The sequence below is a fragment of the Chiloscyllium plagiosum genome, unplaced genomic scaffold (genome assembly GCF_037043375.1).
Source record: "Chiloscyllium plagiosum isolate Xiang-an unplaced genomic scaffold, Cpla_swu_hap1 HiC_scaffold_48, whole genome shotgun sequence".
Lineage (NCBI taxonomy): Eukaryota > Metazoa > Chordata > Chondrichthyes > Orectolobiformes > Hemiscylliidae > Chiloscyllium > Chiloscyllium plagiosum.
The window spans coordinates 11,856,270-11,880,068 of record NW_028270186.1 but is presented as its reverse complement, the minus strand read 5'-3'; the positions used below and the strand labels follow the sequence as shown (position 1 = coordinate 11,880,068).

The following is a 23,799-nucleotide window of genomic DNA, read 5'->3' as shown; positions in this document are numbered from 1 at the left end:
ATATTCCTGACTTTGGTCGTCAATTTGCAAATGTTTCTTCAGATCTCAATCTGCGCCATACCAAAGCAATTGTGACTGGAACTGTTCATTCTCCCTCAATGTTCTTTCCCAGTGAACTCTGAGACAAAGTTTTCAATGACAGATATCAAAAGCATCCCCTGAAGAAGTCAAACATCTCTGCTAAGCGATGGCTCACCAAAATGCAACAAGGTTCATTCAGAAAGACACCAAATCCAAGATGTGGGGGTCAAGTCAAAGCAACAGAGGGAGTGGCATCAGGGTGGCTCAGCGCACTGCTGCCTCACAGCGGCAGGGACCCAGGTTCGATTCTAACCTCGGGCGACTCTCTGTGTGGAGCTCACACATTCTCCCCGTGTCTGTGTGGGTTTCCTCCCACAGTCCAAAGATGTGCAGGTTAGGGTGGATTGGCCATGGGAACTTGTCCCGTCATGTCCAGGGATGTGCAGGCTCGGTCAATGAGCCATGGGAAGTGCAGGGTTACAGGGGTAGGGTTGGGGATGGGTCTGGGTGGGATGCTGTCGACGAAATGGGCTGGATGGCCTGCTTCCACATGCAAAGGTTCTAAAAATCTCCGAAGAACTCCTCTCACTGGCTCTCTGCAGAACACCTGTACAGGAATAGAGACTAGGTGAAAGTGGCTACTGCAGATGCTGGAGATCAGAGTCAAGATTAGAGTAGTGCTGGAAAAGCACAGCAGGTCAGGCAGCATCCGAGGAGCAGGAAAATCGACGTTTCAGGGAACCAGAGCACCCAGTGGAAACCCATGCAGACACAGTGAGAATGTGTAAGCTCGGCACAGAGAGTCATCCAGAGTTGGAATCAAACCCAGGTCCCTGGCACTTGGAAGCAGCAATGCACTGAGCCACCATGATGCTTTTGCCCGAAATGTCGATTTTCCTGCTCCTAGGACACTGCCTGACCTGCTGTGCTTTTCCAGGATTAGAGACTGAAGAGTGCAGCTTTCAGTTGTCACCTCGAGCAAAAAAAAAATCCCGTTGGGATCTTGCTGTGCCGATGTTGTGGGGTGCCAGGCTGCCACTGGCCCGGTGCCGGAGGGAGAGACAGCAAGGCCAATCCCAATGGGATCCCATTTCACTGGAAGTTTGTGTTCCCTCACAGACAGGGCAGGGCGCTGGGAGGGAGGGTTGCTTTCTGGGTTTTATTTTGAGGCGGGGAGCACACCTCGGTCGTGAAGCGGGAGGAACACCAGAGAGGGGGGGAAAGGTCTTTGTGTGTGTGTGTGAGAGAGAGAGAGAGGGGGAGAGGGAGGGAGGTTCGCGGGGGGAAATACCCAGCACCTTGCAACTGCTGAGAGACACACACACAGCTCAGAGCAAACACTCAAAGGAGAAACCCAACCTACCTCTTTATCTCTCTCAGTGTGAGCAGCATCACGTGTACCACCCCCTTTACTACCCCCCTCCCCTTCTCTCTCTCTCTCTCTCTCTCTCCAGCTCCAAGGAGGAAAGATAAAACGCAGGAGCGATGGAGGCAGCAGCGAGAAGGGGGAGCGGTGCGGACTGAGAGGCTGCCCGAAGCTCGGCTCTCTGAGCCCGGGGGTGAGTGTGTTGCTGCTGCTGCTGCTGCTGCTCCAAGGGAATGGGGACAGACAGAGACACAGACTCCTCTCCGACTCACGCAGAACAAAGGCAACTTTCCAGGGGAGTGGGGAGAGAGAGAGAGAGAGAGAGAAACTAAAGAAAAGTTAGCCAAAGTTTGGCTGCTGCCTTTGTTTGGAGCCTGTGCTCCCGCGCGTCCCTCTCGCCCAGGGAGGGGGGAGGGATTGCAGGCTGGAGGGGGCTTTGGAGTCGGGTTCGGATGGAAACGCATAGCCTTTTCCGGCCCCATCTCCTCACCATTCCCGGGGGTGGTCCCTGTTGGAAGTGGTCCTTCCCCCCCCAAGCCCCGGTTCAGGGCAGACGCTGGGAAAACGCAGCGAGACGGACCTTTTCCCGGGGCAGGAGCTTGGATGGACCCGGAGAAGGAAGGAGAGAGGAGGGAGAGGGAAAGGCGGGCTTTGGGAGCCCCCCCCCCCCCCCCCCGCTCCCTGCAAACCCCGGGATCTCTGGCAAACGCTGAGCCCCTTCTGGTTGTTTCGGTTGAATGGAAACTGGGCTCTGCTGTGTCCCAGTGTCTCTGTCTGTCTCTGTCTGTGTGTTTTATTATTTTACAATGGTTTCGGGACAGAAAGCCACGCTCGCTCCTTCCTCAATCCTGTCCCTGTGTCTCCCCCCCCCCCCCCCCCACCGAGATTCCCAACATGAAATCCTTTCCTCCCGTTTCAACTGCAGCTCTGAGCCCGCAAAATGGGGAGGGAAGTGAGGCAATGGTGAGCGGGGGGGTACAGTGGGATTGTACACCGTCTCATTCTGGCCCCCAGGTCCCAGAATCAGGGAGTGGGGGGAGGTAGGAAGGCTGATCCTGAGGGAGAGGGAGCAGGGAGAGAGGCTGATCCTGAGGAAGAGGGAGAGAGGGAGCAGGGAGGGAAGCTGATCCTGAGGGAGAGGGGGGAGGCTGATCCCGACGGAGACGAGAGAGGGGGAGAGGGAGGTGGGAGGGAGGCTGATCCCGAGGGGGGGAGGGAGGCTGATCCCGAGGGTGGGAGAGAGGGAGTGGGGAGGGAGGCTGATCCTGAGGAAGAGAGAGGGAGGGGGGAGGCTGATCCCGAGGGAGAGGGAGAGAGAGGGGGGAGAGGGAGGGGGGAGGAAGGCTGATCCCAAGGGAGAGGGGGGGAGGGAGGCTGATCCCGGGGGAGGGAGGCTGATCCCGAGGGAGTGGGAGGGAGAGGGGAGGAGGCTGATCCCGAGGGAGTGGGAGAGAGAGGGGGGAGGGAGCCTGATCCCAAAGGAGAGGGAGGGCGGGAGGGTGGCTGATCCCAAGGGAGAGAGAAGGGGGAGAGGGAGGAGGGAGGCTGATTTCGGGACAGGGAGGAGGGAGGGAGGCTGATCTCGAGGGAGAGAGAGGGGCTGATCCCGAGGGGGAGGGAGGGACGGAGGGGGTCTGATCCCAAGAGAGGGGGGCAGTCTGATCCCAAGGGAGTGGGAGAGAGAGAGGGGGGAGGCTGATCCCGAGGGGGGGGCTTATTCAGAGAGAGAGAGACGGGGAGGTGAGGCTGATCCCGAGGGGGGGGGGGGTGGTGGTGGAGGCTGATCCCGAGGGAGAGGGGGGAGGCTGGTCCGGAGGGAGTGGGAGAGAGAGGAGGGAGGCTGATCCCGAGGGAGAGGGGGGGGAGGCTGATCCCGAGGGAGAGGGAGGGAGGCTGATCCCGAGGGAGAGGGGGGGAGGCTGATCCCAAGGGAGAGGGAGAGAGAGGAGGGAGGCTGATCCCGAGGGAGGGGGGGGCAGGCTGATCCCGAGGGAGAGGGTGGGGAGGCTGATCCCGAGGGAGAGGGAGGGAGGCTGATCTCGAGGGAGGGGGGGGGAGGCTGATCCCGAGGGAGAGGAGGGAGGCTGATCCCGAGGGAGTGGGAGAGGGGAGGGAGGCTGATCCCGAGGGAGAGAGAGGAGAGGAGGCTGATCCCGAGGGAGAGTGGGGGGGGGGGGGGAAGGCTGATCCCAAGGGAGAGGGGGAGAGAGAGGGGGGAGGGAGGCTGATCCTGAGGGAGCGGGAGGCTGATCCCAAGGGAGAGGGAGAGAAGAGGGAGGCTGATCCCGAGGGACAGGCAGAGAAGAGGGAGGCTGATCCCGAGGGAGAGGCAGAGAAGAGGGAGGCTGCTCCCAAGGGAGAGGGACAGTGGGGGTAGGGAGGCTGGTCCCAAGGGAGAGGGGAGGTGTCTGATTCCGAGGGAGTGGGAGAGAGGGGAGGAGGCTGATCCCGAGGGAGAGGGAGAGTGGGGAGGAGGCTGATCCCGAGGAAAAGGGGAGGAGTCTGATCCCGAGGGAGTGGGAGAGAGGGGAGGAAGCTGATCCCGAGGGAGAGAGGGGAGGAGGCTGATTAGATTAGATTAGATTACAGTGTGGAAACAGGCCCTTCGGCCCAACAAGTTCACACCGACCCGCCGAAGCGCAACCCACCCATACCCCTACATTTACCCCTTACCTAACACTACGGGCAATTTAGCATGGCCAATTCACCTGACCTGCACATCTTTGGACTGTGGGAGGAAACCGGAGCACCCGGAGGAAACCCACGCAGACACGGGGAGAACGTGCAAACTCCACACAGTCGCCTGAGGTGGGAATTGAACCCGGATCTCTGGCGCTGTGAGGCAGCAGTGCTAACCACTGTGCCAACGTGCCGCCCTTATCCTGAGGGAGAGAGGGGAGGAGGCTGATCCCGAGGGAGAGAGGGGAGGAAGCTGATCCCGAGGGAGGGGAGGAAGCTGATCCCGAGGGAGAGAGGGGAGGAGGCTGATCCTGAGGGAGAGAGGGATCACCAGGCTGGTCTCCGGGGAGATGGGGGACAGACCCTGAGGGAACCTGATAGGGAGGATGCTGATCCCAGGAGAGAGGGCACTAACTGAGGGCAGGTTGCATCCCATTCTGTCCTCCTGTCTGTTTTGGATCCTTATTCCCCTGTGGCCTGTTCCGAGGTTTTGATGGGATCGAATATGAAATGTCTGTGATTATACAGTGCACAATCTCCTCATGCTAGTGCAGAATAAGATGGCCCAACATGAACTACTGGTTGTTGCCTTGTGAAGTCCCTTGGGATTTTTGTGTGTTGTTCAAGGTGCTATATGAATACTAAATGATGTGATGGAAGAGAATGCTTGGGCATTGACTTTGTTATGTTGTAAGAAGGACTTTGGTGTTGGAATGAGGTGAATACTCTGCTCCTGTCATGCTGCCTTCTCTCCGTCTGCTTTTTTAAAATTCTTTTTGAAAATCCCAGCAACTGTTTGTTTCCCATTCTCTGCCCGTGAAGCTGCTGAGCAAAGTCCGTGGGTCTGTTCCTGAGAGCACAGAGTGCAGCGTCCAACCCCTGGCCTCTGCTGGGCTGACTGACTGCAGGTTGTGTGACTATCCTGGTTTGCCCATGGTTTCCTGGTTTGAAGAGGGGCAAGTTGACTTAGCCTCCTCCTCCTCCTGAGCAATACTCAGGTAGGTGCTGGGCCTCCTTGGACAGCCATCAGAAGGGGGTGTCTCTGAAGCAAGGTGACAGAGCTGATGAGCCAGTGCTCTCAACCAAGCAATCCAGCAATTGTCCATTCAATCCTTTTCATCCAGGGTTACTGACAGTGGCCCCCGGGAATGGAGTGAGAATCTGTACTCTCTGGGTGATGGTAGAGCAGGGAGTGATCAGAGCTTGCTTTTGCTTGTGAGCAGCAGAGAATGTGATGGGCTGAACAGTCTCCTTCAGGCTGGAACCATGCTGTTGGTGTATTTCGATGAAGTGAGGGGATTGTGTTGGTTCTGTGTCTGCGTGCGATAATTGTCCCGGTTTGTTGGAAATGGAGCAGAATGTGGCAGTGTGTTTCTCTCATTCTGATGATCCCTGTCCTATCGGCTGCCTGGATGTGACAGCAACACCTGAGCAGTGGACCGGCTGTCACAGAGGATTTGGAAAAGCACAACACGTCAGGAAGCATCTGAGGAGGAGGAGAGCCGACGTTTCGGTCATAAGCTCTTCATCAGGAATCCTTCGGATGCTGCCTGCCTGACCTGCTGTGCTTTTCCAGCGCCACACTTTCTGAGTCTGACTCTGCAGTGTCTGCAGCCCTTGCCGTTCCTGGAGGACGGCCAGGGTTTGTTAGCCCTGGGGGATTACTGCTGCAATCTGGATGCACACGTGTCCACATGTCAAGTGCAGAGAACATCTGATAATCCTGGGCTGAATATTTCTCCGAGATGTTCCCAAGGTGTCCTTGGACACTGACAGGGAATGCTGTGTGTTGAACTCTGTTGACCACTCTGATTAGGTTGAGCTACCCGCAGTGTGATGATATTGAAGAGAGGTGTTAAACCAAGTTGTATTCCTTCAGCATTAGATTCCCTTCAGTTCGGCCAACAAGTCCATACCCACCCTCTGAAGAGTAACCCACCCAGACCCTGAATAATGCACCTAACCTGAACACTGTGGGCAATTTAGCATGGCCAATTCACTTGACCTGCACACCTTTGGACTGTGGGAGGAAACCGGAGCACCTAGAGGAAACTCACGCAGACAAATGGAGAACATGCAAACTCCACTCAGACAGTCGCCCGAGGCTGGAATTGAACCTGGGTCCCTGGCGCTGTGAGGCAGCAGTGCTAACCTCTGAGCCACCATGTTGAGAGTGAAGCTGGTCAGGTGCTGGGGTTGGGTTTGTGGTTAACAAACAAGCGACTGTGGGTGCTGGGGATCTCAAACAAAAACAGCCAATTGTTGGAGAAACTCAGCAGGTCTGCCAGAGTCTGTGGACTGGGTCAAACAGAGTTAACATGGCCATTTAGAGTCCCGTTCTGAACGGGTCTCTGTTTCTCTCTCCACAGATGCTGCCAGACTGCTGCGTTGCTCCAGCAATGTCTCTGTTGGTTTGTCACAGGGGAAGCTCTGGTATTGGGTGGATGGCCAGTTTGAGGTTGTGTTGAAGATTTCCCTCTCCTGGTCTGAGGTAATGTGTTAAAGTAGGTCAAATCCCATGCTGAAGGCTGTGTTCACTTCAGGTCACCCCTCTGTTTTTAGTTTGACATTGAAACAAAGCCTTGACTCAGCCCCAGAATATCTTTGGTGCCTGGCTATCTTTCAGACTGTACGAACAGATGAGGATTTCAGCAGTTTTGGTGGAAACCACGCTGGCTTGCACAGCTCTTGTACAACTCAAACTGACTGGGTTTCGCAGAACCTGAACACACTGATCCTTACTCCTGGTCTGTTCTCTTCCAGTGCACACGTGCTCATTTATCTGAAAGCTCCTTTTGTAGTTACCGAATGAATAATGCAGGAAATGGACGAAGCAGTTGGGTGGTAATTTCCAGGCCAATTAGTCTCTGTGGCATTGTGTGTTCACCCAGTAATGTGGCAGTCAGTGATAAGATGGTCCAAAAGGGCATGGCTGAGGGGAGCAGAGTAAACCAAAGCTGGCAAAAGTTGGGTAGGCTTTGCACGTAATTCCATGAAACCATTGACGAGATGGGCTTCAGATGCATACTACTGGGTACTTGTATTGAAACCTTTATTTCAAAATGGATTATGAAGATTATTCTGAAGTGAGCATTGTATCCTCAGGGAAACTATTTTTACCACACATGAGACAAGCTCTCTTTTTCTCTACCCCCCCCCCTTCTCTCTAAGAGAAATATAAGGCTCCATGTTGCTGTTATCATCGCTGAGGTCCTGAGTCAATACTGAGGATTCTCTCCTCTGTGGACAGCTGTGCGAAGTGAGCAGGGGTGTTGATCGCTTGTGACAATGCTTCCTTGGGGATTGTGGAACAAAATTGTCGGATGACTCTGCATGTTATGGCAGGGTCTGCAGGAGATGGCATGAAGGACTTGGGCGAGGTGCCACCTGAAGGTACATTTCTCAAGCCAGACATGCTTTACTGTTCGCTGCGTTTTCTCAGCTTGAGTGGATTGCTTGGCTGCTATGGGTGGCCCTTACAGCTGTGACTGGCCTGGTCTGGGTTATTGAGAAAAGCCTAAAGCTTATTTCTACTCATGTTCACAGCTTCCACGTAGGAAGTGAAGGGCACATTTCTCAGCATGCCAAAGCAGGTCTGAAGTCACTTCGTGGATGAGTTAGCACGATATCACAGAATGCTGCTGTCCCCACTGTCAATCACAGGACACTGCCTGAGCTCGCCATTCTGCCCTCTTTATCGGTTGGTGTGTGACTCTGACCCCAATGTCACACTCTCAGCGTCGCAATTTGGCCTCCCCTTCTTGCTCCATGCCCAAGGAAGTTGTGGCTTGTGGGGTTTGAGAAGAATCAGTCAGCACACCACTATCAGAAGGGGAAGCTTGTTGCAGTGTGCATGAGGGAGAAGGAGGGGACGGAGCAGGCTAATGCTGTCGAAGGGAACGTTTTTGAGATTTGGGTTGCTCAGCCTTATCAGACAGCGCTTTGAGAAACCACGTGGTGTCTTCCATGAGGTGAAATGCTCCCTCAGTCCTACCCTGACTGGAAGCCTCTGGTTTTGTGGATTGTTGCTCAGGATGGTGTTGCACCAACTGTTGCCATGCTCTCTCACTTAGTCCTGCAGGTAAGCCTTGCCCTGGGATTTTCTATGCCAGAGAGACGCTTTATCTGATAAATATCGAGAAGACACTGGCTTGTGAAGCACATTGGCCCCAGTTTTCTGAGGTGAAGCCTACATGTGGTCCCTGACTGTCTCACTCATGCCCCACATCCGAGATGATAGCCTATCACTTTACCTTCTGTTATTGCTAATTTATTCTGAAAGAATTGGAAATATATGTATAACAATTACACAGAGGGCTGCAGTGCTTAACACTGGACCGTAAGCTGTGAGTCCAAACCTTGAGGATGATGTAGGATAAAGGATGAGGTCTGACTGTGGAATGCCAATTAAATGGTGTATGTCACAGGAAGTGATGCAGTCACATGATCTTGTGCTGTCATGCAGCCTGGTGGTAAGATGGAGCCAAAGGAAAGTATCTTTCCTTCTACTTCTGTCAACTCTGTCAATATTCTAAAGCATCTTCTGGAAGGCTAAGTTCACTTCTGGTCCCCTTCCTATCGGAAGGATGTTGTGAAACTTGAAAGGGATTTACAAGGATGTTGCCAGGGTTGGAGGGTTTGAGCTACAGGCAGAGGCTGAATAGGCTGGGGCTATTTTCCCTGGAGCGTCGGAGGCTGAGGGGTGACCTTATAGAGGTTTATAAAATCATGAGGGGCATGGATAGGGGAAATAAACATCCTTTTCCTGGGGTGGGGAGTCTAGAACTAGAGGGCATATGTTCGGGGTGAGAGGGGAAAGATATAAAAGAGACCTAAGAAGCCACTTTTTCACACAGAGGGTGGTACATGTATGGAATGAGCTGCCAGAGGAAGTGGTGGAGGCTGGTACAATTACAATATTTAAAAGGCATTTGGATGGGAATATGAATAGGAAGGGTTTGGAGGGATATGGGCCAAGTGCTGGCAAATGGGACGAGACTGAGTTGGGATATCTGGTTGGATGGATGGGTTAGACCGAAGGGTCTGTTTCTGTGCTGTACAGCTCTGACTTGCTGACCAGAACCCAATGAGATCCGGGAATAATAACAGATAGTGAACCAATTTGAGATCGTATGTCTGTACATGTAAAGATATGGAAACACATACTGGATGCTGTGACTGAATATGTGGTTATTTTGAGTGTTTTTGCACACGCGACCTGGAAAAGTGTACACGATGCTATGGTTTGCCATGCATTATCAATGTTTTTTTTTCTTTCATGATTGAAGCTCGGTTAACAACTCTTAAGTGTAATGATTTGCGCAGGGTGCAAGCATTTGTTTTCTGCTTCAGCCCCTCCACATTTTGCTGCCACAGTGAGGCAGTTTGTCCCTCCCGCCAGCTGGGAAATTCAACCCATTTGAATGCACCACCCTCTCTGTTGGCACCAGGTGAGAGATCTGCAGCAAAACTTAGTTGCTTCCCTTCAACTCCAGAAGATCCAGCCTGTTTTCTTCCCAACTGTGTTCACTCAGGTAACGCTGTGGCTTTCTGCAGAAAGTGTTTGAACCCTCTGGGCTCAGATTTCCACTTCTGGTAGATACCTTGGCGCTGACATGAAAGCAGCCGGCCTGAGCAACAACACAGTGCAGTGTCAGCGACAGCTTTCCTTTGTTTGTCAGTGCTTTGCTCAGTCTCCCTTCTAATTCACGCCTCTGTAATCCAAACCAGAGCCTGACATTAAGGTCCAGTGAAAATGTGCAAATCCATTGGTGTGCCTTTCCCTCTTTAATGGCTTGAACTTTATGTGAACTCTGTGTTGATGAGGACGAATTCAAAACTAATCAGTGGGCCCGGGGCCCAGCAAGTTGGGAAGAGGCCGAGAGCTGGTTTCCAAGGAAGGGCTCACCCAATTCATATGGAAATGAGGAGGAATCTCTTCTGTTGAGGTTGGGGTTTTGTTGAAGTTGTCCAGACGAGAGAACCGCAGCGGCAGCTGGCTCATGGGATAGATTCTTGCTCCATGTCAGAAGTTGACAGGCCGGACTGAGATCAAAGAGCTGATTCCTTCACCTATTTCTGATGACCTTCCGAAGTGGCACATGTCTGGGGGAACAAGATGGGTTCATGAAAGCAGACCAAACTTAGAAAAAGGCAGTTGGGAGTTTTTCCATGAGAGGGAAACACAACCTCAGGCTGCAGCTGGGCAAAAATGAACAAGGAACACGGACCAATTGTACAGCTTTGAAAGGGCTAGCATAACCAGAATGGGGTGAATGGCCTCCCTATAATTCCGAGACGCGCGTTTTGAATCCAAACACATGCATTGGTATTGCAAGCTGGACGTATGAGATTCCTGCAGGTTTGACTGTAAGGGTTTGGTCTCCATTGAGGAGCTGGGAGGGAAGGGATTGAGTCACGTTCACAGGATGCTTCTGTCCTCTTCAATGCAGTTGCCATTTGAAAAGGATTGTGCATCACATGTGGTGTCAAGGTGAGGGTTAAACTTGTGGAATGAGTCCAGTCAAGGCCTTGCTGATAGGGAGAGTTCAGTCCACTGTTTCCACAGTATGTTCCTCAACGCAACTGCTTCCAAAGTAATATCTGTTGCTGAAGGACTGGCGCCAGGTTGCCAAGGTGTCCCTGATATCACACACGCTCAGAAAGGTAGGGAGTCTCCAGCAGTGAAGTTCCTCTGAACAAGCTGGACTGCACTGGAACCCAGTGTCGTCAAACCAGCATTGCCAAGAGCCATCCCACTTTGGAGTATTAACTCTTCATCGCTCAGTGAGGACACTAAACTCCGATCAGCCTGAGACTCCAACACTTGCGAGAGTCAGAGATTATTTGCAATCTGCTGCAATAACCTGTCACTGTCAATCAGACTCCAGCATGGATAATGCCTGTTTCTGGCCGTGCCATGTTGGACCTATGCTCAGTGGTGTTTGGAAGAATGAGGACTGACCTGATTGAAATCTGACCAATACTGAAGGGGTTTTGGCAAGAGCAGGAGAGACAGCCTGCTTTCACTACTTGAAAACACAGGGACATAGCTTCACAGTAATGGAGTTCATCATTTTAGAGTCATAGTCACAGAGATGTACAGCATGGAAACAGACCCTTCGGTCCAACCTATCCATGCCGACCAGATATCCCAACCCAATCTCGTCCCACCTCCCAGCACCCTGCCCATATACCTCCAAACCCTTCCTATTCATATATCCATCCAAATGCCTCTTAAATGTGGCAATTGTACCAGCCTCCACCACATTCTCTGGCAGCTCATTCCATACACGTACCACCCTCTCCGTGAAAAGGTTGCCCCTTAGGTCTCTTTTATATCTCTCCCCTCTCACCCTAAACCTATGCCCTCCAGTTCTGGACTCCCCGATCCCAGGGAAAAGACTTCGCCTATTTCCCCTATCCATGCCCTCATAATTTTGTAAACCTCTATAAGGTCACCCCTCAGCCTCTGATGCTCCAGGGAAAACAGCCCCAGCCTATTCAGCCTCTCCCTGTAGCTCAAATCCTCCAACCCTGGCAACATCCTTCTAAATCTTTTCTGAACCCTTTCAAGTTTCACAACATATTTCCAATTGGAAGGAGACCAGAATTGCACGCAATATTCCAACAGTGGCCTAACCAATGTCCTGTTCAGCCGCAACATGACCTCCCAACTCCTGTACTCAATACTCTGACCAATAAAGGAAAGCATACCAAATGCTTTCTTCACTATTCTGTCTACCTGCAACTCCACTTTCAAGGAGCTATGAACCTGCACTCCAAGGTCTCTTTGTTCAGCAATACTCCCGAGGACCTTACCATTAAGTGTATAAGTCCTGCTAAGATTTGCTTTCGCAAAATGCAGCACCTCGCATTTATCTAAATTAAACTCCATCTGCCACTTCTCAGCTCATTGGCCCATCTGGTCCAGATCCTGTTGTAATCTGAGGTAACCCTCTTCGCTGTCCACTACACCTCCAATTTTGGTGTCATCTGCAAACTTACTAATTGTACTCTTATGCTCGCATCCAAATCATTTATGTAAATGACAAAACATAGAGGACCCAGCACCGATCCTTGTGGCACTCCACTGGTCACAGGCCTCCAGTCTGAGAAACAACCCTCACCACCACCCTCTGTCTCCTACCTTTGAGCCAGTTCTGTATCCAAATGGCTAGTTCTCCCTGTATTCCATGAGATCTAACCTTGCTAATCAGTCTCCCATGGGGAACCTTGTTGAATGCCTTACTGAAGTCCATATAGATCACATCTACTGCTCTGCCCTCATCAATGTTCTTTGTTACTTCTTCAAAAAACTCAATCAAGTTTGTGAGACATGATATCCCACACACAAAGCCATGTTGACTATCCCTAATCAGTCCTTGCCTTTCCAAATACATGTACATCATTTCCCTCAGGATTCCCTCCAACAACTTGCCCACCACCGAGGACAGACTCACTCGTCTATAGTTCCCTGGCTTGTCTTTACCGTCCTTCTTAAACAGTGGCACCACGCTAGCCAACTTCCAGTCTTCCAGTACCTCACCTGTGACTATCGAATATACAAATATCTCAGCAAGAGGCCCAGCAATCACTTCTCTAGCTTCCCACAGAGTTCTTGGGTACACCTGATCAGGTCCTGGGGATTTATCCACCTTTAACCCTTTCAAGACATCCAGCACTTCCTCATCTGTAAGTTGGACATTTTGAAAGATGTCACCATCTATTTCCCTACAGTCTATATCTTCCATGTCCTTTTCCACAGTAAATACTGATGCAAAATATTCATTTAGTATCTTCCTCATTTTCTGTGGCTCCACACAAAGGCCGCCTTGCTGATCTTTGAGAGGCTCTATACTCTCCCTAGTTACCCTTTTGTCCTTAATATATTTGTAAAAACCCTTTGGATTCTCCTTAATTCTATTTGCCAAAGCTATCTCATGTCCCCGTTTTGCCCTCCTGATTTCCCTCTTAAGTATACTCCTACTTTCTTTATACTCTTCTAAGGATTCACTCGATCTATCCTGTCTCTACCTGACATATGCTTCCTTCTTTTTCTTGACCAAACCCTCAATTTCTTTAGTCATCCAGCATTCCCTATACCTACCAGCCTTCCCTTTCACCCTGACAGGCATATACTTTCTCTGGATTCTTGTTGTCTCATTTCTGAAGGCTTCCCATTTTCCAGCCGTCCCTTTACCTGCGAATATCTGCCTCCAATCAGCTTTCGAAAGTTCTTACCTAATACCGTCAAAATTGGCCTTTCTCCAATTTAGAACTTCAACTTTTAGATCTGGTCTATCCTTTTCCATCACTATTTTAAAACGAATAGAATTATGGGAGCTGGCCCCAAAGTGCTCCCCCACTGACACCTCAGTCATCTGCCCTGCCTTATTTCCCAAGAGTAGGTCAAGTTTTGCACCTTCTCTCGTAGGTACATTCACAAACTGAATCAGAAAATTGTCTTGTACACACTTAAGAAATTCCTGTCAATCTAAACCTTTAACACTATGGCAGTCCCAGAGAGGAACACTGGTTCCTTCAAATGATTGCAAATCTTTGGAGTCCTCTGCTTTACCCCAGAGGATTGTGTTGAGTACATGTCAGGTGGGGATCACCAAGAATTCTGGAATCCCAGGGAATGAAAGGACATAGGAATGAGTGGCACAGGGGAATTGAGGTCAGAGATCAGCCATGATGGTTCTGGGTGATAGAGTAATCTCGAGAGGCGAAAGGGTCTGTGGTCAGGGAATTGGGAAGTTCAAACTCAGATCGGTACTTGGTGGAGGAGGTCAGGCAGAGGAGAAGGTACTCTAATCTTCACCTAACCTGACCAGCAAAGGCTTCATCCTGACACTGGGTGCCTGATGTGGAAGAAATGTAAGGCTGGTGTTTACTGTGTTCCCAAGCTCATTCCAAAGCGCTTGACAGCTCTTGAAGGACCTGGTGAAACATAGTTGCTGTTGGAATTTCCACACAGGAAATGCACCACACTGTTAGCATTGCCAGCTGCAGAGTCTCTCTTCAAAGTTGTTTCTTTCTTTGTGGTTGAGGAATGAACTTTTGCTAGGTTTACCAAGTGGCATGTTTTACAGCAGAGGGCAGGTGGGGGTGGGGGGGAGTGCTTGTTTACATGGTCTCTTCTTAAAGACAGCATTGAAGTGTTCGCCTGGACTGCCCTGGATGTTTGGGATTGGAGTTGTCAGCGCACTGACATCAGGCAGTGTGAGAGTGCTGAGGTGCAGCCACAAGCTGGTCGAGCACTTCATTCACAAGGAGCAGCCTCTGATGCCTGTTTTCCATCACAAAACCGATTTCACAACAAAGAGAGTCACAGAGATGTACAGCACAGAAACAGACCCTTCGGTCCAACCCGTCCATGCCGACCAGATATCCCAACCCAATCTAGTCCCACCTGCCAGCACCCGGCCCATATCCCTCCAAACCCTTCCTATTCACATACCCATCCAGATGCCTCTTAAATGTTTCAATGGTACCAGCCTCCACCACTGCATCTGGCAGCTCATTCCATACACATACCACCCTCTGTGTGAAAAAGTTCCCCCTTAGGTCCCTTTTCTATCTTTCCTCTCTCACCCTAAACCTCTGCCCTCCAGTTCTGGACTCCCCCACCCCAGGGAAAAGACTTTGTCTATTTATCCTATCCATGCCCATCATGATTTTACAAACCTCTATAAGGTCACCCCTCAGCCTCTGACGCTCCAGGGAAAACAGCCCCAGCCTGTTCAGCCTCTCCCTGTAGCTCAGATCCTCCAACCCTGGCAACATCCTTGTGAATCTTTTCTGAACCCTTTCACGTTTCACAACATCATTCCAAAAGGAAGGAGACCAGAATTGCACACAATATTCCAAAAGTGGCCTAATCCATGTCCTGTACAGCAACAGCATGACCTCCCAACTCCTGTACTCAATACTCTGACCACTAAAGGAAAGCATACCAAATGCCTTCTTCACTATCCTATCCACCTGTGACTCCACTTTCAAGGAGCTGTGAACGGGGGTTCAACCTCAAACCTAAGCTCCAGAGATGATTCCATTTCTTTTATTTGTTTTTAATTTCTCACAAGCTTTGTTGAATCTTGACTCTGTCCAAATCTGGTCCAATCCATGTAGCCTTTTGTTCGCCAAGTCATGTCAGTTAGAGCCAGAGACTCCCGACAGTGTGGAAGCAGACCTAATCCACATGGACCCTCCGAAGAGCATCCCACCTGGACCCACCCCATAACCCTGCATTTCCCATGGGCCAATCCGCCTGACCTGACCTGGACTGTGGGAGGAAACCAGAGCACCTGGAGGAAACCCAGACAGACTCGGGGAGAATGTGCAAACTCCACACAGACAGTCGCTCAAGGCTGGAATTGACCCTGGGTCCCTGGTGCTGTGAGGCAGCAGTGCCAACTACTGAGCCATGGTGCCACCCCCAGCCGATTGGTCACAGTTTCTGGATTGCTGTTGCCACTGAATGTCACGTGTATTTGCGTGAACTCTTTCATTGTCGGGGTGAGTAGTGCTGAACATGGCAAGCCTGTGTCTCTTACCTGCCAGCCTGCACACGTTAGCTATAAATGGTTGAACATTCTTTGTGAAATCTTTGCCTTTGAAGTGTGTAATGAGCTGCTTGCGAGTCTTCAGGAGCACGCTGCTGTCTAGCCGAGTGGAATTTGTAGGCAATTGCAGATGCCGTGCTTAAAATGGCATGTTCGCCCCCAGACTGCGGTGCGTTAATATCTGTTTTTAGCCTCCTCCCTGCCCTCAGGATCATTCTATGTAACACACATGAATGTATTGATGTTGTCAGATCAGAGCGCCACTTTCCCCAGCACTTTGTAGGGCTGCCAGGATAAGCAGAGGTCTGACAGCTGTGGGAATACAGGGCCCCACACAGTGCTTGTGAAAATCGCTCTTCCTCAAGCGTGGGAGGATTAGCAGCAATGATAATGCTGCTGAGGAAGGTGGGGGGGAGACACTGGGAGACAGCTACAGTGGGAATACTTGCACTTGCCTCATTGTAAACTCTACATCAGAGAGACGGTGCCATCCATGGCTTAGTTCGGACGGAATGGAACACAGTTTGTTAACAACTCATTGGTGGGCTCAGGCATTTTGACACAATGAGCTAGTCCAACCTCAGAGTTGGCAGGAACAGAGTCTAGTGTCAGAAGAGAGGTAGATGACTCTTTGAGCAGTAGAAGAAGCTGAAGGGTGCTGTGGGCAGGGAATTGGATAGCTCTGTCAACAAACCAGCATGATCTTGATGGACTGAACAGCTTCAGTTCACCCCCAGACCTCCCTGCCCCCCGACTCTGCAAAAACCCATGTTTTGGCATTGAGCATTGACCTCTGGCTGAAGTCAGTGGGGCTGGGCTGGAGGGGTGTTGAACTCCTGGCAATATTATCCCATGCTTGCTGACAAGTTAGCCCCTGTGTTCCCAGAGGTCGGGGTCCGGTGTATTCGCTCCGTCATGGTGAACAAGGTCTTTGGAGTCAGGATTGGAATGGAGTAGTGCGCTGTGACACATGGGGGACCATTCCACCAGAGCCAATGAAATGAATCTGCTCTCTGCATCATTTGAGGCCAGTGTAGAAAGCAGCCGCTGGAGGTTTCTGATTATCATATTTAGCTGCAGGGCCAGCCGCCATGGTCAGTGAAGGCAGGTCCTAGCAGAGAGAACTCAGCAAGCTGGGTCTCATGTGTACAACCGTGCAGTGTGAAGAAAGGTTTACCAAGCAGCCAGTGGTACCTGAGTGTGTGCGCCTTTGCAATGGGATTGGGATCGTGACCTGAAGGGGGATAGAAAGGACCTTGGGGCAAGGCTGGCTGGCTGAGAAGATCCAAATGACTGTGTCAGAGAGCTAGCACAGATGGGCTGAAGGGTCATTTTCATTCAGTGCTGTCGTTGTTTGATTATTCTGTGTGATTTTGTGCGAAATGGGCGGTTTTCTATTTCCCATTTAATGTCACTGGGTAAAAGTCCAAATTTGTGCTGATGGAGTGAGTGTGTTTGAAGCTCTCCATGATAAACAGTGCACTGGACACTGTGACCAAGCAGTTGAGTAGCCTCTTGTAGATTGGTTCACCTTTGCTGCATAGCCTGTGCTATGTCAGACACTGCTGGACATGGAGTGCCACGTGAACACAACTCAATGAACTGAAGTCCACCTCAAAATTACTGTGAGGACTTTAATTTTAGTTTTGTGTCAAGTATAAATAATCTACTCTACTGTCAAGTTTTGATATCTCAAGTGTCCTGCAGAGAAACGCTTCCTGTTTTCAGTAGCATTTGACCAGCCCTTGCACTCTTTGGTGTTGTCAGTCATTTTCTGCTTGTGCTGTTTGGAGCCCTTGTCTGCAGTGTATGAAATTTCTGTGCACATGCCAAATATCAACAGAGTTGTGACTTGGTGTTTTTGTATATTGTTAGACACATTCTTGCCACATGGAAGGATGCTTGATAACCCAATAGTTCGTCTTGAAATGCAGTCACAGTTTGTTTTCAGATCGAGTTGGCGCATCGCACTAAGAAAGTGAGGGCTGTGCAAAAGGTTTTCCTCATTGGTTGAGGAATAAATCTTGAATGAGACCTAAGAACTCCTGTGCTGCTCTTTGATGAAAGGTGTTGGAATTTTTTTCCCATCTGTCTCAAGAGGTGCCCTGGGGCCCCTGTGTTGCAGCACAGTGTCAGTGTTGGTGATAAGCTAGAGTCTGGGACTTGAGCCCACGACCTTCTGACTGGGATGTGAAAATGCTATAGGAAACGTAAAGGACGCGAAGCTGCTTGGCTCGAGCAGAGAAGAATTCTGAAAGACTGATTGCGGATGGAACCTGAGGAGTTGTTGCCTTTGGATATCGAGCTGTGTTAATTACAGCCTGTGTGTGTGTCTGGCTGAGCGGTACAAAGACAGACTTCCTGAATTGATTGGAATGCACAGGCTATGCATGTTTGCACATGCTGGAAAATGCAAGCAGGACCTCTCCTTGGGAATGCCGGAGCGCAGCAAGGCAAGTGGATAAAACTGTTGAGATACAGAGGTGATAAGGCTGACCTGGCGATATCAGGTTTTGCTTTCAAATGGAGGGACATATGTAAAGCAGTGTTCGCCCATCATGGACAAAGATTGGTGGCATGTGATCTTGTTAGTGGGTTTGTGGATCCTAATGGTGCAACACACTCTGCTGTTTCCTTTTTGGCCCTCTTTCTGCTTGCTGAGCTGGTCACTTCTCAATGCGTGTGAGAAGCTGTCTGGCTGGGAACCTTGATGTGGTTGAAGAAGCTCCACATGGATAACCCCTTGTGACTTTGATGGGGACAGGGATACAAACCAACATGAACTGCCTTTTCGCCTGCTGCAGACTGTGTCCTTTCCAAATACAGAGCAACATAAAAATCAGGACTGGATGAGATCCTACAGGCCTTTGAGCCTGCTCAATCACCACTAAGATTTTGGCTGATTAGATGTCTTTCTGTACCTATTTACCCTCGATAACCTTTTGCCCCCTTTTGTTTTCATCAAGAATTGATCTGTCTGTGCTTTCAAAATGTTCAGGCATTCTGTGCCCACTGCTTTTGAAGAAACAAAATTTCAAAAACACGCAACCTTCTGAAAGACAACATTTTGCCTTTAGTTCTGGGCACGTTCCCATCAGGTAGCACCCTTTCCACCTTCTCCCTGTCCAGACCTGCAAGATATTGGGTTGTTCAATCAAATCCCCTCTTCACATCCTGAAGTCTTGATATTTATGAGCTTAACCTGTCCAACCGTTCCTCATCGGAGTATCCACCTTTTTCATGGAGTCACCTCGTAACGTATCTCTGAATTGCTTGCACAGTATTTACATCCTTCCTGAATGAAGATGACCAGTTGTGTACCCAGTATCAGGGCGTGGGTTCACCAATGTCATGGGTGACTTACCTCCCTAATTTTGTTATTTCCTTCACAATTCAAATCCCAACAAGTAGCAACACAGGCTCAGAAAGCTGCCAAGAAAAGGGGGAAATGGGCAAGTAGAGAATTTAGATTTGTGAGTTGTGTATCCAATCTGGTGGGGGGGAGGGGGGGGGAAGGGTTACAGCGTTATTAAAAGGATGTCGAGGCACATGTGAGGGTGTGCAAATTAAAAAATCCTCCATGATATACATCAGCAAAGGGCGAGTAGTGGTGGGCATGGAGAGCTAAAAAATGCTGAAACGTTTGCAAAGCTGGGAACAGAGAATGTGGCCAGAACTCTCTTGGTTAAGGAAGTGTTCTCAAGGGCTGAGCTGATCATTGGTTTAGTTCCAAAGCGTTGCTTGCATTTCGAGAACTCCTTTTCCATGTTAGCCAAATGCAGAGGAGCTTGACAGGAATCCAGTTGAAAAGTCACATGAAACTGGAGAAGGGTTATCAGGATGGATGGCCTACAGCTCACTGAAAGTTTGGTCTTCAAGGAGCTGAGGGAGCTGTGAAAGTCGAGAGATTGGGGGAAGAGTACTGTTATGGAAAGGACTGAGGCATATGTTTTCTTCAGAGCAATCTTCTTAATCCATTGGTATGGAATATTAGTAATATCATTGAGCGAGCTTAGCCCTCAGGCCACAGGGACGTGAGGTAACCTGGCTATTCTCACCTTAGTCTTGGTGGCTTGTGTTTCCTGTCGGACAGGTGGTGACATTGCCCATGTTTTGATCAGCTGTAACGTGGTTGGAGATGTCGTTATTGTGTGCAGTCAGAGCCCTCATCTTAATTTCTTGTGTCAACTGGCTTGCATTGAGACTGATCACTTGTCTATTGCTGAATGAAGGGTCTGTGTTTCCAGCTTCCTTTGTGGCTATCACATTGACCTGACTTGTATGAGATTGAGCCTCTCCAGCTTCAGCCAGTTACCAAGGCTGTTGGTTCACGAATCATTTAGAGGGTGAGAATGCTTCCAATCTGAGTGAGCATCCCCTCTGGTGGCAATGAGGAGATACTGCACAGCTAGGTCCAAGACGAGAATGGGATTACTGGTTGGAACCAGAGAGCCTTGCCAGCTATCTGCAGATCAAATGATGATCAGAAATTCACCCTTGGCTTGACCTCTTTTTGTTTTTTAAAAATGGGATTTTTCTGTCCGGTTGGGGTGTCAGTTACCTTCATCCCTCAGCCTGCCCTTCCCTCCCTCTATCTCTCTGTCCCACTCCTCAAGCCATGTATTTCTAGTGTGTTTGGAGATGGTGGGGGACAGTGTAGGTGAATTGTTTGTTATCCATGTTCCCAGGAACCCAAACTCAGCTGCCAGGCAATCATTCATCAATGTTCATGTCTGAATGCTGCAGACCTGAGGAACAGCACGAGTGTAGTTAGAAGCCACTCAGGTGAAGGTGAAACCATCAACATGTCAACTTTCACATCAGCTCCACCTCGATGCTTCTTCCAGGCTTCAGGCTGATAGCATTCTGTGTGAGTCTGGGACTTGGTTCCTCCTTGCTGAGATCTCACTTCACTGCGGTTGGATTGCTTTGTCTTCATCTCATTGAAAAGGCAATGGGAGCTGTCTTTCTGTGTTGGAATGCCAATGAAACCTCAGGTTCCTGGTGGAAGATGGCATTGAGACCGTAATCCCAATCTGTTCTATTCAGCACTGGGAAAGCTCAACACTGCTCCTTCACAGAGTCACATGTCCCATTTTAAGGGATAATTGAGTTGGCTTCTCATCTTAGTGACGTGTATTCATTTGTGATTCTGGGCTCCAGATTTGATTTACTACATATTTGGAGGCCATTCTGTCAGCTTCCTGAGTCCTGTTTATCTTGGAACTGCTTGCCCAAATGATCATTTCTACTTTTCAAGTACATCTTCGGACGTAACCTTTTGATCAAGCCTTTGGCCACCTGCCCCATCACGGCCTTGTGTGGCTCTTGCTCACATTTTGATTGAAAGTTGCTTTGAGTGAAATGCCTCAGAATGGCTTCCTGCGTTTTAAAGGTTGGGAATGGATCCAGGTTGGTTGTTGTGATGAAGGCCAGCCACCATCAGGTCTCGGTGGGAACGCTTGCTGATTCCTGGAGTTGGGAAGACCAAACCTTCAGCTCTTGGCATGATGTGTGCTTTGGCTTCTGTTTGTCTCCGGTCTGTTGGGTTTGTGTGGGTAAGGGTTGCCATTTGGGGATTTGTGGGCCTATCAGATAGGGTTGTGTGTGAGGGTACAATGAGCATACTCAGTGAAGGAGGGCAGACAGAGACATGGCAGTAAGCACCCAGATCTGATCAGCGTGTACTCTCCGGCTGGCCAACATTACACCAGGAGGAAACACAAAGGGGGACTTGGTGAATTGGTTTGTGTTTTACCTCATTGTTAAAAGAGCAAGGTCACCACGATGTTGGGAATATTTGAATGTTAGCACCTCACTATCATCATGCCAAGGCGCAGTGTGTCAGTTTGACCTCCCTTGCCTCTGTGTCAGAACTTTGTGGGTTCGGATCTCATCCTGGGATGAAAGCCTGCAGCAGAGCACTGAGTGAGGGCTGCTGTGTCAGAGGCTGCCTGGAAAAGGATCCATTCTGAACAGATTCTCTCCAGTCGCCGCACCTCAGTCATCACGAGAGGGAATAGGTGGTCGGTTGACTGGTGACAGACACTGGCTGCTGTTTTTTTGACACCCCAGCAGCAATAATACTCAAACATTGCCTCGTTCAGTACGAATGCAAGTGGCCTTTGTGAAATCAGTAGACTTTTTAATGCTTGCCGTGATGAAGCAGCAGCAGCAGCTACAGAACTCCAGGCAGTATGTGCCTCCATGTTGTGCAGTGCTGTGCCCTTGGGACAAATGGAATAAACTGGCATTGAGGTTAGCCAAGATGGTTTTGGTGTGAGTTGGCAAACTATAACTGTGAAGTTTATAGTTTGAGAGCAGGTGCCCGAGGGGTTCGGGAGGTAAGATCACATTGTAAAGTGAGGGATCTGGTGGAGGAGACCATCTGTGAATCCCTGAGTGAGTGTGTCTGTCCTATTAACATGTCAGTGCAAAGCTTGCTGTCAGATTCACCTTCTGTTTCCACCTTCTTTCCGAGACAACAGATCTCCTGATTTTCTGGTGACGCTCCCTATACAGTGAGCTGTGAGGGATGAGTAGGCAAGTGGGTCTGTTTGATATTGTGAGTGTGTCCTGAGCTGAAGGCCAACGCAACAGAAGGTTGCAGTGTTCAAGCGAAGGGCATGAAGAATTGCCTTTGAGAGTGAAGCTAGAGGGTCACTTCAATCCCATGGAAAGGCAGCCAGCTTCATTGATGTGTTCGAGACGGGTGTCATTCACTGGGAGAGATTTCCTCAGAAGCACTCCTCCTGTCTGAAAAGGTGACTGAGTGGTGTACTGTGTGTTTGCAACCTCCTTATGCACCAGCATTGCATGTACAAGGTACCGCAGGGCTGAAGGAGTGAATGTCAGGGACCGCCATGGACTGTGTGCAGGGGGATCAGGGCCTTCAGAGCTGGGAGCGAGTGATTGCTTGGTCAGTGGCCTCCGTTTTCAGGAGTGCCTGTCACCCAGATACAGGCAGTATTGGGATTACATAGCACCCCCCCCCCACCCAACCTTGAGCAAGGGTGCCCTCAGACTGACTGTTGGTAAGCTGTTTGACCACCAGTCTTGCCTCCCTGTCCTGTACAGCTTTCAGCTCACAATGATCAGAGAGACAATAATGACCAGTGTCTCTGAACCGACTCTGTGACTTTGAAGAGTGAGAGGAGACTGTGATTGCGAGTGAGCGAGGAAGCTTTTTGCTGAGGGAAGGTGGACAGTATGTGGCACTCTGAGCAGGACCTTCCACTGAGGGAACTGTGTTGTGTTTCTAAGATGAAGCCACTGGTTTTGACTGTGGTGCTGGTAAAAGGCAGCACCCTCTGGTGTACTGTGGTGGGGAGGTGCTGTTGCACAACTTGGTTGTATGCTGCACATTCTGGCCATGACTAAACATGCTCCTGGTAGCTGCGGAGAGTTTGTCCCGGACTGGGAATCCTTCCTTTGTTCCATTTGTGATGGTCGCCAGGCAAACAATTCAAGACCGAGCGGAGGAGCCGACACAGCTGAAGGAAGTCAAACGGGGAGCAGTCCATCGAGTTGGTCTGAGGGAGCTTGAGCCTGATGGAAAATGGGAGCACTCTGCACATTCGACCCCCACCCAGGAGACAGTGTGCAGCCAACAGCGGGAACCTCGGAGAGAGGGCGCAGAGCCAATGCTGCTGGAGTTTGGGGACAATTTGATCCATGTTACCAAGACTTGGGAGAAGAGCAAACAACAATGATTTCAGCTGACAGTGGAGTCTCCGACTGTGAGAGAGAGGGCCAGAACTTGTCAGGGATGCAACTGGCAACGTTACTCCACACGAAGCCTTGTCGCAGTTTGGAGCGCTCTTCCACACATTTGCAATTTCTTCAAGAGTACGGCTTGAGTTTGAATTTGTCAGTGCTGTTTGTGCCAAGCTGGTGATTCCAGCTGCCTGATGGACAGTGGTATCAGTTCTCTCTGAATGTCAGGCCAGCCATGGCTGGGATGAAGGAAGCAGTCTCCGGTCCAGTAGTTCAGCTTTCAGAGGCTGGGTTCTCTTTCCCCGCCCCACCCAGCCCCTCCTGGCCCACTCACTGATGTCAGGACAGACCAGAGTCGCTCAGAGTGCACTGCCACACCCAAGGAGACTGACACTGTGAAGCCAGACACCTTTGTTCACAAAACACACATGGTCTTGACGGCAAGTG

General features: G+C 50.2%; 1 protein-coding gene across 2 annotated transcripts in view; it reads left to right on the top strand.

Annotated features, from left to right (window-relative positions):
* The first annotated feature begins 1,415 nt into the window (after positions 1-1,415).
* Positions 1,416-23,799, top strand: part of LOC122543124 (fibroblast growth factor receptor 1-like) — a 146,473-nt gene continuing 124,089 nt past the window's right edge. The window contains exon 1 of one of the 2 annotated variants that reach the window (XM_087984353.1): positions 1,416-1,580. The gene's annotated coding sequence lies outside the window, so the exon portion shown is untranslated. The remainder of the gene's footprint in view (positions 1,581-23,799) is intronic. The other variant, XM_043681460.2, reaches the window with a different exon arrangement.